The sequence below is a fragment of the Paroedura picta genome, chromosome 7 (assembly GCF_049243985.1).
Source record: "Paroedura picta isolate Pp20150507F chromosome 7, Ppicta_v3.0, whole genome shotgun sequence".
NCBI classification, from domain to species: domain Eukaryota; kingdom Metazoa; phylum Chordata; class Lepidosauria; order Squamata; family Gekkonidae; genus Paroedura; species Paroedura picta.
In genome coordinates, this window is record NC_135375.1 from 66,007,079 (window position 1) to 66,022,812 (window position 15,734).

Here is a 15,734-nt window from a genome sequence, read left to right on the forward strand (position 1 = left end):
ATGAAATGACTGTAGCTCACAAAAACTTCCTTTCACAACAAATCCTTAGTTGATAAATCAGTAAGAAATCTTTTTCAGTTTATCCTGGTATCTTTTCCTAGCACAAAAGCAGAGGTAAATTGATTCTGTAGTGGTGCTGCGGGATGAGAAATACTGGAATTACTGGGACTGATTTTGCTCATGCATTTTCTTAAGTGACTGTGTCATTTGTCATGTAACATGAAGTTTAATGGCTACATCAGCAAAGCAGCATTTGCAAAGGGATATCAGGTGTCCTACCAACACAACAACTACAACTGCCTGAACGGTGTTCAAAATGTAATTAAATCTAACTGGGGTGGAGGAGTTCTAGCGTGTATTCCACATGCATAACCATTAAAAGAGATTAACATTTCATTGCCATACCTGTAAGAGAGGGAAAGCTTCCTTTTGCTAGTTGGATATAAAATGGGGAAATATTAGCCCCCTATACCAATCATGACATTGACAATCAGGGTTTGCTATTATAATACCATAAGTATGTTCTAAATTGCCAACGAGGGATGAAAAAGGGCTGAGACCAATACTGACAAATAAAGGGGGGGGGAGATTAGAAGGGAAAGAGAGAAATGAAAGCATATCATGAATGAAAGACAGCAAAATTAAGGAGGAGGAAAGTGTGGAAAAGAGGACGATAAAGAGGAAACGCTGTTTTATATTCTATGACATAATCACAGGGAAGATCTGACAAAGCTGACAAAGATATGGAGCTTGGTGAAAAGGAAGGAAGAGAGAAAGAGACTGCTTGAAGCAACAATTTAGCTAGGAAGTTGCAGTATGGGGCAATGATGAGCTGTACTTGCTGGTTTTAGCTTGCTCCACTGCTTGCTTGGTTGGTGGGTTGATTGGAATATGTTGGCCTTCTTGTAGTAAATTTAGCAGAAAGTCACAGCAAGCAGAAAGCCAGGATGCTGCTATTTACTGTGCTCTACTTTTCCTGCTCTCTCATGGATGCAGTTCAGAACTACATTAAAAAGTAAAATAAAATAAATTTGGAGTCCAGCACAGTGCTGGTGTCGGGGGCCATCCAGGTGACCTGGGCTCTGGAGATTTTGTCCCCCTAGTCCCCCATTTTGGTGGCCTAGCCTGTAGGCTTTCTTTGGTGTTGGAGGCCAATGATTAGGACTGACAGTAATCTCAGTACAGACCACACGGTTTCTATTGGTTGGTTCCTTTAGTGAAAGACTGAGAAATGGCTGGGTTACCCGATGAAAATTTAACAGCTGCAGATTTCCTTTTGCTACAACAGCTTTAATGGCTCACAGTAGAAATCTAACAAGGCCTGGTTATTTTCATAACAGTGCATGGATCATTTATTAGGTCAGGACTCTTTGATGGTTCAGTGGTGTAGGAAAGGGCACATAGATTTTCAAGGACAGATCTTAAATCACAGTTGTGTTGTTAAAGCTTCAAGATAAGAAAAAAGCCCAACAATGTACAGCCTCTAAATTTACACCCTTCTGTGACCCAAGTAATGAATCATGTGGCATATATCAAGATTTTCTGATGAAGTGATGCACACATGGTCTGTTCGATACTTTGCCTGGCTATTTATTTTGGATGCTGTCACCTAATGTATCCTTGACTACAAAGCCTGACAGAATACGTGTTTTACAGAAGACACCAAGACACTGTCGTGTTTCGCTTTCATCAGTTCCAACAGAACTAGAAACTTCCTTTCTACCCTAAACTGTTTTGAGTTTTAGAGTCAACTTTTTTGAAGGAAAAACAGCAATCTTGACCAGTACAGAACAAACTTTAAGTATAGTTTGTCGTACGAAGAAGTTTCATTTAAGGTATAAGCTTTCTTTTGCATGGACACAAAAGCTTACATCTTGAATAAAATTTTGTCGGCCTTAAAGGTGGCACAAGACCTTTGTTCTGCTGCTTCAGGGCTACACCTGGGCTGGTTCTATACTCACCCCCTCTGTTAATCCTGCTGAATTCAGATCAATCTGAATGCGGAGCTTCTGCCTCTGTTTTTCACAAATTGAAATAGACATTGCATTCTACACTCAATTGTCCCACTGCTCAATTTCCTGCTTGATTGGGGAAGCTAAGAGGGGGCAGTGGTTTCAAAGCTCCAGATGGCACTGAAGGAGCACAAGGCTGGAGAGGGGTTTATTTCCTGCTATTTGTCTCCTCTATAGCCAAAGAAAGGGGGGGATGAACCACAAGGCTGCTTGTTTATTTTTCTTTTCCTAAGTGAGTGGTGGAGGGGGAGAATGAGGGGAGGAAAGACACCTGAAAGGCAAATCTCAGCACATGGAAGTGTGGGTTTGGAGCATATTCACTTTAGAAATGAAGGCAAAAATAAGTTTTGCAAAGGAATGGCAACTGGGAACTGCAGTTTTCCTGCAGTTTTTGAACTGATGGCCTGACCAGTCAGCAACAGACTACTATGTTACGTCAGTGTTGGAGGTTCAGAGGAGGGGGAGGAAGTTAATTTGGAAAAATGCAGAGATCTACACTTAATACTGGGGGTTTTGGAGTGGTTTTCTGAAATGTAGCGAGTTATATCCGCTTCTGGATATCGTGGGAGAAAGCTAGTGTCACTGCGGATCAATCATAGACATTGCAGAGGGAAATTTAAAGTGCTAAATATCAAAATGGAAACCAAACAAGGTGTAGATGGGTTTTTAAAATTTTGGGTCACTGGGGATAAAAAGCCCAGTGCAGATTCCTCCCAGGATTGAGCTGAATCTATCAGACCAGTTCACTTGAATCGATGACCAATAATCTGTTAGATTAATGATTACATTTTCTCTCTTCCTCTCCCCAGTAGAAATGATTTCAGGCTACAAAGCCAGACTTTAGAAACAAATACTAGGGTTTTAAAGCCAAGCTCCTGTGATAACATAAGAGGCAAGCAAGCACAGATTGCAGCTTCAGTTGTGCATAAAGGCAGTATTACTTCTTGCCCTCCAGTTTTGTATTGCAGAGATTAGAACACACTAAAGCCAGGATCCCTGACCTTTCTGCACCTGTGGGCACCACTGGAATTCTGATGCAACATGGTGGGCACAGTCACAGAATGACAAAATAGTTACAGCAGCTTACTTTCAGTCACAGTGTGGAGATCTGTGTGCTGTGGTGCCCACAGGTGCAGAAAGGTCTCCTCCCCATTCTTCCCTGCCACTCTAATAGCAGGGGGTGGGAACAATGAGAGTGTTTTTCCGCCATGTTGGGATTGTTTTTAAAGTCTTTTAATGGGTATTTTAATGGCATGAAGCCTACTGTTACCACCACGAGCCTACGGGGAGTGGCGGGAAATAAATCTAACAACAACAACAACAACAGCAACAACAACAACCATGTTTTTAGAGGAAGGAGAGGGTAGACACTGTTTCTTGATAGAGGAGAGCAATAGAGGGATGAGGGAAAGGGGGGGCTGTAATGCATGCTGAGTGTAAAAGGGATTACACTGGATTATACTTTGCCATGTGGAATCTCTGTTTCAAGTACAAACTGAGGAACAATCACCCCAGAAACTTGACAGAATCATGGAATCATAGAGTTGGAAGGGGTGATACAGGCCATCTAGCCCGACCATCTCCTGAATGCAGAATCAGCCTAAGAAAAAACTGCCAGTGCGGGGGAGCTCACTACCTCCTTAGGCAGCCAATTTTGCTGCTGAACTCCTCTAATATTTTCCTTGATATTAGCTGATACTGTCTTATTCTCTGCTGCCAACAGGAACATCTCCCTGCCCTCCTCTAAGTTGACAACCTTTTAAATACTTAAAGAGAGTAATCATGTCCCCTCTTAACCTCCTCTTCTCCAGGCTGAACAAGTCCCTCAGTCTTTCCTTATGGGGCTTGTCCATCCTTGTCATTCTCCTTTGCACCCTATCATTTTGTCAACATCCTTTTTGAGGCTGGGTATCCAGAATTGCACACAGTACTCCAGGCACAGTCTAACCAATGTGGTATACAATGGGACTCTGACATCTTGCAGTTTCAATGTGCTGCTTCTGTTGATACAGCCCAAGTCTGCATTCACCTTCTTGACGGCCATGTCACACTGATGAGGGCAAGAAAACTCTCTATAGTGCAGAAGCACCCCAGATTCCAGTTGCTTTCCTTTGCTTTAAATCTTGTTTCTTCAATTCTAAACTGGGTCCTGGTGATAGCCATCATGGCTGAGAATGTTGGATAAGTTCCAGACTCCATTCCTTGTTTACCATGAAACCACAGGGGACCATGGGGCAGTCACACTTTTTCATCCTAACCTGCTTCACAAGGTTGTCGTGACCATAGAATGGAGGAAGGATGAGGTCTGCATGCCACCCTGACTTCCTGGAAGATGAGCAGGATAAATGAGTAAATAAATGGCAGGCGGGAAAGAGCTGGAGGGCCTGTGCTAAGGTCCCATTTTCATCAGAACCATGTTATATACTTACAGGTCAGCAGATGGTTTAATCTAATAGCTCCGTGCACATCTCTACCTGAGGATAATCATTTATTTAGGGAGCACTAAAGTAAGTGAGTAAGGAACAAAATGGGAAACAATAAAATTGCCAGGAGACATCCCCATAACTATTTTCCAAATCCACTGAAAAAATGAATACAGGTGAATCTTTTCTATCTCAGCCTTGGCCTTGGCGAGGTATGATTACTTCTCAACAATATAAGGTGCATAAGTGCCTTTTCATCGTCTGGAGAAAGTGTGCCCACTGGCAAATGAATCATATTATAAAAATTGATTGCATCCCAAAAGGGAAAAATGTTATTGAAGATCCAATGGCCTGGGATGATACACCATTGATCATTGTAAGAAATACTTCCAGAAACTGTTTTTAATCTTTCCACCAGAGCATTAGCAATTATTCTTTAGCCCATGGTGAGTAATGACTCGAGTTTCCCAGTTTCTCAATCGATAAAACATTTACCCTACCGCTACAAATGTGCTCTTCGCTTAGACAAGCAGAATTTTTCTTCCAATTATTCTTTTTTTAGTGTGACCTCATAAAATATTTTTGAACATATTTCAAGGCTTTTTAAAGAAAGGGAACAATACTCCCCCCCCCATGTATGACTTCCCCTTTCTTCTGCCCTGCTTTGATAAAGAAGTCATTAAGATTTTGCTGGACACAGGATAGGTTAGCTCAAAAGTCACACATTTTAGCAAGCAGACTTTTCTTTTACAAATAAGTATGCTGCATGGCATGGGCGAGACAGGCACAGCAGCACACATCAAACGCAAACTTCCTAAGATGGTGGGCACATGTTCTCAGCTGCTTCCACATGAAGGGTTTTCTTTCCACCTTAGCTTCCAAGCTAGATGGCTTTTTTTTGGGTGGGGGGAGGGCAAGTATGTCTACAACATGGTTCTCTAATCTCCCTCTTTCCAGGCTTTCCCTGTTTGTGTTCCTAAACCTGCTTTATTCTAGTCTTTTTGGAAATAATGCAGTTCAGTCAATCATGTTAGCACAATATATGGAAGAAACTGTGAAACTGTGTACTTTTTTTTTTTTTTGCTGTAGAGATCTCACCTACATAGACATCATTTTCCTGGCAACAGAAGGGGACAAAGGAACCTCCCCAAGAAAAGAGTTTCAGAACTTTGATGCCATGAGCAAGAAGGCCTTCTCTTTAGAGTTGCCAGCTCTGGAAATACCTGGAGATTTGGGGGATGGAGCCTGAAGAAAGCAGGGTTTGGGAAGAGGAAGGATGTCAGTGGAGTATGACACCATAGAATCCACTTTCCTAGGTGATTGTTTTCTCCAGGTGAACTGATCTCTGTCACCTGGAAATCAGTCGTAATTCCAGGAGATCTCTGCCTATCACCTGGAGGTAGGCAACCCTATTGAGCTCAGAAGGCAGGGCATCTGAAGCAGGACCTCTGAAGATGGTGGTAGAGCTCTGATAAGTCCAGAAGGGAATAGGTGATTTTTAAAGGAATGTTGGTGCCAGACTGTATAGGGCTGTGAAGATCAAGACCAGCACCTTGAATTGTTCCCAGAAACAAATTGGGAGCCAGTGTAGAGAGACCAAGACTGGAGTGATGTGGTACCTGTGACTTACTCCAGTGAACATCCTGGCTACAGCATTCTGTACCAAATAAAGTTTCCAAACACTTCTCAAGGGCAGCAGCATGTAGTATGCATTGCAGTAATGTAATTAAGGCATGCACCACAGAAGCCAGATCTTTTGTTCCCAGATCAGTCAAAACTCATAAAAGGCACTTCTGGCCCCAGCTACCATCAGCTTAACCAGCAGCAAGCCTGGGTCCAAATGCACCACCCATACTAAGGATCAGTACCTTCAAAGGGAGTGCAAACCCATCCAGAATGGGTGACACTGTAAATCACAGGTCAGACTTCCTACCCACCAATAGCACTTTCCTCTTACTATAGTACTATAGTAATCTATTGCCTAAGCTGCCCATTCATCTGGATTCTGGCAGAACCATTATGCCTTTAAATGAATTGTCCCGCGTCCCGTCACAGTATTAAAAAGTCCCACCGAGAAGGAAACCGATGGAGGAGGGAACCAACGTGAGGGTGGCTTCCCTGGGCCCTTGCATGGCTCAGCCCCCTTGCAGGAGGCCTGCCTGCCTGAGTGCCTCCCTTCCCAGGTTAGTCACATGGCGGGAGGAGGGCTGGCTTGTGCTGCTGCACAAGGAGACACAGGCCGCCACTGCGCCTCCCCTGCCCCCTTCCTGGGACAGCCCAAGAGGGGCCAGTGAGGGCTCTCAGGCACTCCTCGTTGCTCCTGCGGCAGCAGGGGTGGGGTCGGCATGCACACGGGTAGCACTCAGGCGCCGTTGAGGCCCCCACCTACCACCACCCACCGCTGATTGTGGCTGCCGATTGCCTGCCGCCACCACTTGCAAGAGGCAGCAGGCGGCAGCAGCCAAGTTGAGAGGCTGAGGGTTTCCTGCACCGGCCACCGGGAGCAGGCACAAGAGCCGACTTGGCACAGCTGACCTATGTGGGGGAGGCAAAGAGCACAAACCTCAGTTGGCTGTCCCCAAGCCACCTGGAAAAGTGAGCCCCTGGCTTCGCCGCCAGGTCAGCCACGCTCATTTATGTGCCACCTCTTATGAAAGCCCTGAACCTCAGGGAGTCTGATAGCACACTAGACTCCTTGCCAATAGGCTCCATCCCATTCAAACCTGCAGCTGGGACAAAATATTAACTGTGAAACCCCCACCTCAAAGTCCATAACTGGTGGCTGTTTACACTTCAACATAGGGTTGCGTTTCTGGGTAAGTTAGTTGTAAGGGACACCGCGGACCAGCTTCTGGCATTCTTGGAGGAAACCTCGGGACTCAGACCATACTAGTTGGGCTTCTGTCCTGGCCATGGGGTGGAGACAGTGATGCACGCCTAGTCCTTCCCCTGAGACATGGGGAAGGGATTGCTGGAAATTGGGGAGGAGGTCGGGATTTATTTTTTACCACCAAATTTTGTTCTGTAATGGGGGAGGGGTTAGAAATGGTTTAAATATTATGTGAGGTTTTTATCTTTTATTATGTAACCTGCCACAAGATGGTTCATTGATAGAAGCAAGGAATATATCCAATACGTAAGTTAATTAATTAATTAATTCTGCCTTACTGGGAAACATTGCTGTTAGATTTGGATGTTACTGTATTTGCTAATTTGCTTATTGATTGCCTGATGTATTATATTTTCTAATAAGCTGACTTATTAAGTTGAAGTTTTGGGTTCCAGTGAGAAAGGCAGATTATGCATGAAAATAATAAATATATAAATACGACAACAACAATAGAAAAAAGAATGCCATATTATTAAGAGCTAACAAAATCATAGCAATGTTATTAGTGGTTCATCCCCTGTTAAGGAAACCAAGATGTTCAAGATGCTGCTCACCAAAAAGGTCCCTATTTTCTTTCCCTCATCTTCCACAGAAAGGTCCCAGATGTACCGCTCTGACACCAGCTAGGTGACAAAAGGTATAACCAGCTGTACTGGCCCACACCAAATCCAAAACAAAAAATCCAAATCCATGTATATCTCTGTAATCCACCTTTTATTAACCAACCTAAAAGACACAAATCCTTGTGCAGGCTTTCAAGCTCATCAGAACCTTCATCAGGCTAGAAACTGCACAATAATTAAAAAAAAAACCAACCTTGAGGATAGTGTAATTTTTCAGGTTGTAATCCCTAAAGATTATACTAGTCTTGCTAGAGTTTGTTGTGAGATTCTGAGCAGACTTGTTGTTTGGAATGGTTGTTAGTGTTAGATTACAGTTCTTGGGAGAAGAAATAAATAATAGAGAGTCAGTTCATAATAGAGAGGAAAAATAAAGGCCAGCAAAGTCCAAATGTCTCTTAGGTTGCTGTGAGGATCATTGCTCTCTCTTCTTTTCCTTCTGCAGTAAGACACTCTAAAACTTGGCCAGTGAAATGGTAAATACAGGAAGAAAGTTCTTTCTAGCCAGGAGTTGTTTATTTTTAAAATGATTTATTATTCAGCTTTTATCTCAGGGCAACGGATGTGTTTCCTTCTGAGTAACTGTCTGTAGATCACCCAGTGAGATTATGATTGAATTTTTTTTAATAAATAGCCAATTTGACCTATACAAAGTCCAAATAAGAAAGAAAACCCATGTTATACATTTTATTAGGGTCAATTTTAGCCTCTTTGCTAATCTGACTTTTAATTGCTACACCACACTGATATCTTCAGTACTTTATGATCAACTTTTAAAAAATCCCCACAACCCTCAAAAACTTTTTAAAAATTGCTTTAACACATTTAAAAAATCTCAAAGCACTGTGAGAGATGAATAAAAATCTCTATACCAAATTAGGAATCCTGAAGTACCAAGTCAAAAGTGCTCTTTGATAATTAAAAAGGTGGTATTTATGAATATATGTTATATATTTATATGAAGTCAGAAATGCCCTTAAGTTTCTAGAGGGATGGTATTTGAAAGTATGCAATAAACATTTCTCTAAAGTACATTCATAAGCAGTCTTTCATATATTCCTGCGTTTTGCTTAAAAGGAACAGAGTTTATTCTCTTTATTTCCTGTGTGAACACAGAAATTCAGTTTTTATGCAATGCTATTTGTAGGTTTCTGTAGATTGTATAAATAGGAAATTATAGTAGAAACGTGTCAAGCTCATAAATATACAGTGCTATTCTAAGCAGAGTTACACCCTTCGGAATCCATTTAAGTCCAGTTTAGGACAGTCAAAACAAAGCTATAGTTGTTCATGTGGTATCTACCTATACTGAACTGATCATATGGACAGTGGCTGATTTATGAAAAGTGAGGTGTTGTGACTGAAATATGTTTCGTAGACACGCAGTCTGAGTTGAAGGACATCCCTTCTTCATCACAGGTCAGCACGTTTACAGTGAAATTGGACTGAGTTTATTCAGTGACAAAAGATATAGAGTCATTACTTTTATTTATTACGTAATTTACATTTTGTGTCCTGGACCTGAGCCTTAGTAAAGAGGTTCTGGGACTGAGACTTGCAATATTTATGTTGAATAAGATTCTTATTTTAGTATCCCCTTCTCCAGAACCACAATTTACCCCACAATAATACTTTCTGAAGCCATCAGTATTCAACAATGGACCTTGACAGGGAAACCCAAGAGTGAAATTGCTGGGCTAAAACGCACACACAAGATACATACCAGATGGTTAGAATTCAATTAGGGCAATGGATTGTTGACACTGCAAATGTTAGATCACCCATTAATGTTATTCTGCAGATCATGTGTACAACTGAATTTTGGATATATGTTTTCTGAAGTTTGAACATCAAAAGATTTGAAAATGTTTAAGACTGTACTTCTGATGTTTCCTTTTGTTAGGACAGGGCATCTAGATTCCTGCTCTTAGGTTCACACAGTAGAGATGGGTGTATTCAAAACTGCATCCATTTATTAGCCAGAAGACACAGGGATGAGAGTAACTGTTTTCAGGCCAAGAGAGCTCATGTAACACATTCTAACTGACAAACAGAACTAACTAGCAGGACAAACAGAACTAACTAGTGCTGTGAGAATACCCACCCTCACACAAATATCAGTGTTCCATTGTAATGCCTTTTGTAATCAGTTTTCCTCATTTTCCCCCTTTATATCAATGGGTGTATGTGAGAGGGAGATATGTATGTCAACTGTGGTCAGGCATCATACAGCTGAAGTGGGTTCTAGTCCACAGATCTATACATGCTAGTCTTTAAGGTTCCACAAGTGTTCTGTGCGTTCAGATTCCAGGTGTCTATAATGAAAGGTAGATGCAAGGAGCTGAAGACATTTTTTCATCCAGAGAAGAGAAGAACTGGTTTTTTATACTCTACTTTTCACTACCCAAAGGAGTCACAGTCTTATAAACATCTTTCCCTTCCTCTCCCCACAACAGACACCTTGTAAGGTGGGTGGGGCTTAGAGAGCTCTAAGGGAACTGTTTTGTGAGAACACTTCTAAGAGAACTGTGACTAGCTCAAGGTCACCCAGCTGGTTGCATGTGGAAGAGTGGGGAATCAAACCCAGTTCTCCAGATTAGTGTATACTGTTCTTTATTATATCGCACTGGTTCTCAGTGGAAGCTCACTGTGGAGCAAGAAAAGTCTGACTAAAGCTGAAATCCTGAAAGTAAATTTCATGGAATAAAATGAGACTTCAGAATTCTGTTCAGGATTGCTCGCAAATACATATGAATCCCAGAAGACCAGTTTCTGCCCCAAACGGTTGTTCTTCAATGAAAGAAGATCAGGATTGCTTCAGTCCATGGCAATCCAAAAGGAAGAGATAAATCTAGAGATGTTTTCTGTGCCTACTGTTGTGAGTGAACCTCCAGGTGGGTGGCAAGGAATGCAGGCTTAACCACCAATTAGTTTTCAGATGGAATCATTCAAGGATTATTTTGAGACTGCATACAAATACTCTAAATTAAGTGCATATGTTGGAAATCACACTGTGATTCTGCTCATATTTATGTAGATCCAAAGCACTTCATTCTGTACAAATCTATTAACATGCAGTCAATAGAGTTCTAAGGAATTATTTTGATTATACACTCCCAATTGGACATGTGTTCCCACATTAGTGCATCTATGTAAGTGAGATGTTCCAGCGCCTCTTTGTACATTACTGAAGAAATGGGCAAAGTGGAAGTGTGAGTGGCTTGTTCCTTTCCAATTTTGCTGTTATGAAATAGTTTTTCTCCAAAACCTCTTGAACCAGCTGTTGACTAATAAAGCCATATGTATTAACTTTCTGGAATCTTGATTCCATTTGGCTATCCGTGTTGGTCTGAAGCAGCAGAACTCTAAATTTGTTTTTCTGGAGAATAATGGTTGCAGTTTATTCCTGGGTGGAACTATAGCCCTATTCCTTCTAGCCTCTGTGCCATCTAAATATAAACCTGGATGTTTTGTGTCTATAGGATTTAAGACTTTTCCACACTACTAGTGAAATGTATTACCCACCATTGTTTTACGGGGCCATCTTTGATTAGTTGGCATCAGATGTTCTTAGGACTTGTCTTGCAATACTAAATACTTGTAATACTAAAGCAAAGGAGAAAACAGTTGTTTAGGAGTTCTCTGGGTGACATTGTGATACTTGTGCAGTATGTGTGGTTTTGTGGTGGCTGAAACATTTCAGATTCAGAACAGATTGTCGATTCAGATGATGATTGTCAATTCAGTTGAGAAGATGTAGAGTACAAGTTGTAGAAAGAACACAAATCTTGGCCTTTAGATGGCAGTATGTACCTGTTGAATTTGACTTCCTACCACCAGAGGGGGAATTTTTGAAGTAGAAATTTATCCTGTTTTTTTTTTTTTTTAAAGGTAGGGTTATATTGCTGGACTAAGGTGGAATTCTCTTCTGCCAGGGTCCCACTATTGATAAGTGATTTAAGCAAAAATAAAGTACAGTGAAAATATATCAGAAACCAATGAATTGTAAAGCATAACAAAGCATATTAAAATTTGGACCTGAACCTATGAAGCAAGGTAGGTCTCAGATAACAATTACATCCCAACAAATGTTTTGGCTGCAGTAAAGAACTGGTTTCAACTTATGCATTACAAAGGTCCCAGGTTCAGTGCTTGGAATCTCCACTTGAAAGTTATCAGGCAGAAGATCTGAATGATCCTGAAGACTGGTTTGTATTTTAGGGGAGGGCATGTAGTACTGAGCTAGATGGATTGGTTCAGAATACAGAGGTGTCATATGTCCATGCCACACAAACATAGACTATGGGCCTCAGGAACATAATCTCTAATGATGACAAAACATCATTAGAGTGTTGTTAGTTTAGAATATTTCTAGATTTTGTTTTCATGAAAAATAATTTCACAGTAGTTAATATATTCAAGTTAAGAGCACATTCAGGGCACCAGACTACAGCAGTATGTCCGTGTCTAGTGAAGCAAGGCTTCAACCTTCTCATCTATTTCTAGAGTATAGATGGCATCCTCAACATCTGAACCTTCAGAAACTCTACCGAGATTGAAATTTTATCAAGATTATTGAAAACATCCCATGCAATGACTGATGTATTTTCTGGACACACTTATTTGACAAATTTCATGACAGTTTCCCTTTTTTGCTCAAAGCAGTTTGCACTCAAAATGGATTAAAAACTAACCTGACACATTAAGCACTACAAGACTGGAAAAAGCACATCTGGACAATATAGTCTTGCACTCTCAAATGAGCAGAAAGAGAAGAGGCAGTCCTTACTTCCACTCGCAGCCCATGCCATAAAGAGGGCAACCACAAAGAACATTCTTGCATTGGAAAGGAGAGTAAACTTTCAGTGAGACTCTTAAGGTCCATTTGCCTTTACAAAGGGAGAGTTGGTTCTTCAGGTATGTGGAACCCAGATGGTTATTGAAGTCACACGTTCCTGCTTCAGAATATGAATTTGTTTGGATTGTGATGTCATTCTTTCTCCAAATGTTAAATAAATAAATAGAATCAACTATTGGGTAAACTGGGCTGATTTTAAGGTGTCATTAGCATCATCCTCTTGATTGCTGTGAACTGTATGACTGGAATATCCAATCAGCATTTGATAGGTGCTGTTTTTCAACATGATAATTCTATCGTGTTTCTTGCAACTCTTTTATATTTCAGTAAATATCCCTATAGATCTAAACCTGTCATTTGCTGCTGCTGGGTGTATTTGTTTTGCAAAGGGATGTTGGTGGTTGGATTTCTAAGGGACTGGTGCTAGTAACTACACTTTCCAGAAAATGATATGATAGAGTGCACATGGCACAAAAACACTTTGTAGAGCCTTTGGCTAACAATGAAAAAAATCCTGAACCCATGCTGAAATATTGAACCAAGGAGAGTTTGTCCAGTAATAGTTACAATTTAAAAGGCAAAATAAACTATTCAAGAAAAAGTTAGTTAAATAACTAAGGCAAAAACTGGTTTCCCATTAGAAGTTTAGAACTGGCCACAAACAGAAGTTGCAATTATGCTTCTGAAAGATGCTCAAGCCCATACTTTGGCAAGTCACCAGGAGGAAGAATTGGTGAATTCTTTAATTTCTCTTGGCTTGAGAATGTTATTTTTCATCTGAATTTTTTGGGAGGATAATTTACAATACTTAAGCCAGGCATACAACAAATGTATATCTGCTGCCATATCAAAAAGATCACAAGTGTTCTGTTATTGAGTAAAGTTGAGTTGTCTGCTGCAAGAGACTCTCTTCAGAAATTATCAAAGAGAGCTTTTAAAAAACCACGGGAAAACAGTAAAGGCAGGCAGGACCATGTGTGAGTGGATTTATGTATTTAAAAAAAGGATTATCCCTCTAAAAATGTATGCCTCCCCCCCCCCCCCCCGCCCCTCAAAAAAAAATCTGTCATGGTATTTACACAAAAACTATTCAGGTACACGACTTTTGAAAGAAGTTTCCATTTTCTGCCAGAATTTTTGTGTGTGTGCAAATCCTTTCAAACAGCCACGGACAGAAATCCAGCTACTTCTGCAGTGAATGACCTTCACTGTTTGGAACGTGGAGAGTCAACAAACATTTACTCTACAGCAAAGTCACACTGTGCATTACAGATCAGCAAGGGTTTATTAGAAACAAATCGCTTGGCTAAACAACAATGATGGGCTCTTGAAAGCTGAAGAATTTTTAATTATGAAATCAATCCCTCAATGCCCTCAGAAAAAGAAATGCTAAACACTAGCAGGCTATGTCAACAATGTCAACTTTAGAGTTAGATAGACATGACTTGGTGCTTTTGCAGGTATGTTTGTGTTTTGGGTAATGTTTGTTTTACCTTTCAGGTCACTAGTTTCTATATATCCCAGTGTCTTAGAAGTGCAGAGAAGATTTTCCAAACACTGATCTTAAATGAGATTGTACATTAAATATTTGTTCAGCTAATTAAAACAGTTTTACATTTATTTAACAACTGAAAAGTAAACAGCTTGTTGGGAGTTGAAATTTGTCATTCCTTCAGTGAGCTTTCCATCACTTATAGAAGGCAGAAGTAGAGACATTAGCAAACAAATAAAGGAAGGACAATATAGCACTGATTGACCGATTATGCACGGGGCAGGAAATCCAGAGTGGTGGCAGCAGGGCAGCCCCGATAGTGCATGACACTGCTGCCATCCCAGACCTAGCCTGGTACAGCACCCCGGAAGGCCCACGGTAAGGGAAAATGGAATCTTCCGCATTCAGTGGGATGCTATGGGCACCAGCAGGGGCTAGGTCAGGCCAGCACCATGCATAATTGGCAGAGCTGGGCCTTTGGGCCTGGCTCTTCCCCCAACCTACAGTGTCCCTGCAGGGACACCTCACACCGCTGTCAGCTCCATGGAGGTGTGGAGCTGGCCGGGGTGTCCCCCTACCCCCATGCCGCTCCCTCCCATTGTGTGGTGGGCGCCCCATGACCCCTGATCCTCCCCTGCTGCCACCTTCAGGCAGCATACTGGGCTTTCTAGCCCTGGTGTTTTGCGTGTGCTACGTTGGGGCAGCCCGCATATGCTGGGGGATTCCCTCTCCCGTGCACATGTGGGAAATGCCAGGGCATGCTGCCCTGACGCAATGCCCAGCATGGCTGCTGCTATGCATAATGGGTTATTGTAATCAAAACAGTCACAACACGATGAGCCCTTGATACCTCTTATGCCTGGAGACCACAGGATGGTACATGGTATCTCCCCATTCCATTTCTCCTCTCTCTTAAACCCAGGATCAGCACAAGGTATTTTATTACCCCACAGCTAGGGGTTGCCAGCTGAGGGCACTGGTGGGGTAAAATCACTTAGACTGTGAAGACTGAGCATGAGACAATTCTCTAGGAATCTGCACACTCTTTGTGATAAAACCCATAAAGATTAGAAAAATCCCTAAAATGTTGCATTACTCAGAAATAATACAGTAGCATTGCACAACATCCCCCCACCCCCTGCAATGTTGCTCCAGACACTTCATGGAAGGTGTGTGTGTGTGTATCTAGAATAGCTATGATGGGAGGTTACCTGCTGTGGTCAACCTGATAGTCTACTGCAGGGGTAGTCAACCTGTGGTCCTTTAGATGTTCATGGACTACAATTCCCATGATCCCCTGCCAGAAAATGCTGGAAGGGGCTCATGGGGATTGTAGTCCATGGACATCTGGAGGACCAAAGGTTGACTAACCCTGGTCTACTGCAAGCAAGATGGATCCCATCGCTGCCACACCATCAGGGGCTCGGAGTGAGATGACC